At 52.4% G+C, this 3,951-nt stretch overlaps 1 pseudogene; it reads left to right on the top strand.

The window, feature by feature from the left end:
* Positions 1-8: 8 nt before the first annotated feature.
* On the top strand, positions 9-3,573 carry LOC123966608 (annotated as a pseudogene).
* Positions 3,574-3,951: the final 378 nt, after the last annotated feature.

Below are 3,951 nucleotides of genomic sequence, written 5' to 3'. Positions count from 1 at the left end.
CCGCTTCAACAACAACCACAGCTTCTTCACACAGTGCCTCCACCAGCGCCACTCTAAGAAGCACCACAACCACTACCACTCCAAACAGCGCCGTTCCGACAACTACGAGCACCCATCCATCCACCACCTCCGCTTCAACCAATCACCACAGCTGCTTCAAACAGCGCCTCCACCAGCCTCCACCTGCACTGTTCCAACCACCACAGGCCTCCTCCAACTACAAGAACTCCTCCAACTACCAGTTCAACTCCAGCAACTACCACAGCTGCTACAGAAAGCGCCTCCACGAGCGCCGCTCTGCCAAGCACCACAGCCACTCCCACCACATCTACCACTCCAAATAGTGCCATTCCGACAACTACGAGCACTGCTCAAATCACCAGCTCCACTTCAACAACCACCACAGCTGCTCCAAACAGCGTCTCCACTGCTCCAACTTTGTCAACCAGCCCCTCTCCAACCAGTACAGCTACTTCAAGCAACGCCTCCACCACTGCTGCTCCAACCACCAAAGCTGCTTCAACAACAACCACAGCTACTTCACACAGCGCCTCCACTAGCGCTGCTCTAGCAAACACCACTACCACCACTCCAAACAGCGCCATTCCGACAACTACGAGCACTCCTCCAACTACCAGCTACGTTCCAACAACCACCACAGTTGCTTCAAGAAGCGCTTCGACCAGCGCCGATCTAACAAGCACCACAACCACTACCACTCCAAACAGCGCCGTTCCGAGAACTACGAGCACTGCTCCAATCACCAACTCCACTCCAACAACCACCACAGCTGCTCCAAAAAGCATCTCCACTGCTCCAACTTTGTCAACCAGCCCCTCCCCAACCAGCACAGCTGCTCCAAGCAGCGCCTCCAACACTGATGCTCCAACCACCACAGCTGCTTCAAACACCACCAATGCCGCTCCAAGCAGCGCCTCCACCAGCACTGTTCTAACTGCCACAGATGCATCAACAAAGGCCTTCACCACTGCTTCTTCAACCACCACAGGTGCTTTAACCACCACCAGTGCCGCTCCAATCAGCGCAGCTCCAACGATCAACAACACTGCTCCAACCACCACAGCCGCTTCAACAACAACCACAGCTGCTTCACACAGCGCCCTCACCAGCGCCGCTCTAACAAGCACTGCAGCCACTCCCACCACCACTACCACTCCAAACAGCACCGTTCCGACAACTACGAGCACCCATCCATCCACCACCTCCGCTTCAACAACCACCAAAGCTGCTCAAAAAAGTGCCTCCACCAGCGCTGCTCCAACTTCCACAGCTAATTCAACCACCACCAGTGCTGTTCCAACTTTATTAACCAGCACAGCCGCTCCAACCAGCGCCTCCACCAGCACTGTTCCAACCACCGCAGGTGAATCAACAAGCAAGGCCTTCACAACTGGTGCTCCAACCTCCACCAGTGCTACTCTAATTACCATTGCTGCTCCAATCAGCACAGCTCTAATGATCAAGAGCACCACCGCAGCCGCTCCAACAAGAACCACAGCTGCTTCAAACAGCGCCTCCACCAGCACCGCTCTAACAAGCACCACAGCCACTCCCACCACCAGTCCAAACAGCGCCGTTACGACAACTACGAGCACTCCTCCATCTGCCAGCTCCGCTTCAACAACCACCACAACTGCTCCAACCGGCGCCTCCACCAGCATTGTTCCAACCACCACAGCTGCATCAACAAACGAGGCTTTCGGCACTGCTGCTCCAAACACCACAGGTGCATCAACCATCACCAGTGCCGCTCACACCAGCGCCACTACATCTACTAGTGCTGTACCTACCACCACTAGTGCATCAACAACCATGGCCTCCGGCTGTGCCCCTCCAGCCACAACTGCTGCTCCAACCACCAGCAGTGCGGCTCCAAAAACCATTACCGCTCCAACGATCAAGAGCACTGCTCCCACCACCACTACTACTACAAACAGCGCTGTCCCTCCAACTATAATCATTCCTCCAACCACCAGTTCCGCTACAACAACCACCACAGCTGCTTCAACCAGCGCCTCCTCCAGCACTGTTCCAACCACCACAGGCGCATCAACAATCAAGGCCTTCACAACTGCTGCTCAATACAACACAGCCACTCCCACCATATCTACCACTCAAAATAGCGCCGTTCCGACAACTACGAGCACTCCTCCAATAACCAGCTTGGCCTTAACAACCACCACAGCTACACTAAAAAGCGTCTCCACTGCTCCAACTTTTTCAAACAGCCCCTCTCCTACCACCATAGCTGCTTCAACCACCACCAGTGCCACTCCAAACAGCGCCTCTACCAGCACTTTTCCAACCACCACAGCCGCTTCAACAACAACCACAGCTTCTTCACACAGTGCCTCCACCAGCGCCACTATAAGAAGCACCACAACCACTACCACTCCAAACAGCGCCGTTCCGACAACAATCACCAACTCCACTCCAACAACCACCACAGCTGCTCCAAAAATTTTCTCCACTGCTCCAACTTTGTCAACCAGCCCCTCCCCAACCAGCACAGCTGCTCCAAGCAGCGCCTCCAACACTGATGCTCCAACCACCACAGCAGCTTCAACAACAACCACAGCTGCTTCACACAGCCCCTCCACCAGCGCCGCTCTAACAAGTACCACTACCACCACTCAAAACAGCGCCGTTCCGACAACCACGAGCACTCCTCCAACTACCAGCTCCATTCCAACAACCACCACAGCTGCTTTAAAAAGGGCCTTCACCAGCGCTGTTCCAATTTTATCAACCAGCCCCTTTTCAACCAGCACATCTTCTCCAAGCAGTACCTCCAACTCTAATTCTCCAACCACCACAGCTGCTTCAAACACCATCAGGGCCACTCCAACCAGTGCCTCAACCAGCACTGTTCCAACTGCTGCAGGCGCATCAACAACCAAGGCCTTCACCACTGCTTCTCCAACCACCACAGCTGCTTCAACCACCACCAGTGCAGCTCCAACTAGCACCGCTACATGTACTAGAGCTGTTCCTACCACCACTAGTGCATCGACAACCCTGGCCTCTGGCTGTGCTCCTCTAGCCACAACTGCTGCTCTAACAACCACCACATCTGCTCCAAAAAGTGCCTCCACCAGCACTGCTCCATCTTCCACAACCAGACCCTCTCCAACCAGCACAGCTGCTCCAACCAGCGCCTCCACCACAGCTGCTCCAACTACCACCAGTGCCGCTCCACCCACAACTGCTGTTCCAACTACCACTTTGGGGTGGATGTAAACTTTTATAAATAATTTTATGTTTCCCTGTTGGTTTTCCCTGTTTTGTGTAAAGCACTTGTGCTATACAAATAAACTTGCCTTGCCTTACCATGAGCAGTGCTCCAACAAGCGCTTTCATCACTGCCACTCCAACAACCACAGCCGCTCCAACTACCACCCGTGCTACAACCACTAGCGCCCCTACTACCACCACCACCATCAGCACTTGTGCTACTTCTTGATTACCCACACACTCTATTAATGTGATGCCACTCCCTCTAAATTCCCCCCAATGTCTTGTTTGGAATAAACCAATGCTTTTTGATAGCAACTGAAGTCTCTTTTTTTTAAACTGAAACTACATTTGATTGATAGCCGCAGTGATCCCCAAGTAACAGGCAAAATGTAACAGAGAGAAACATTATTTTTCACTCTGCACATTATCCCTGTACTGCAGATACAGTCCCCTCCAAAAGTATTGGAACGGTAAGGCAAATTCCTTTGGTTTTGTTGTTAAACAACTCAGGACATACCACCCTTTGTATTAGACAACAGCATTCTTAGGTGAGCACAAGTAATGTAATATATTATCTTAAAGTAAATAACATTTAATATTTGGTGGCAGAACCCTTGTTCGCAATAACTGCCTCAAGCCTGCGACCCATCGACATCACCAAACTTTTGCATTCTTCATTTGTGAAGCTATTCC

This window comes from Micropterus dolomieu, unplaced genomic scaffold (assembly GCF_021292245.1).
Source record: "Micropterus dolomieu isolate WLL.071019.BEF.003 ecotype Adirondacks unplaced genomic scaffold, ASM2129224v1 contig_13793, whole genome shotgun sequence".
Lineage (NCBI taxonomy): Eukaryota > Metazoa > Chordata > Actinopteri > Centrarchiformes > Centrarchidae > Micropterus > Micropterus dolomieu.
The sequence above is the reverse complement of the archived record's forward strand: the minus strand, read 5'-3'. Positions and strand labels throughout refer to the sequence as shown.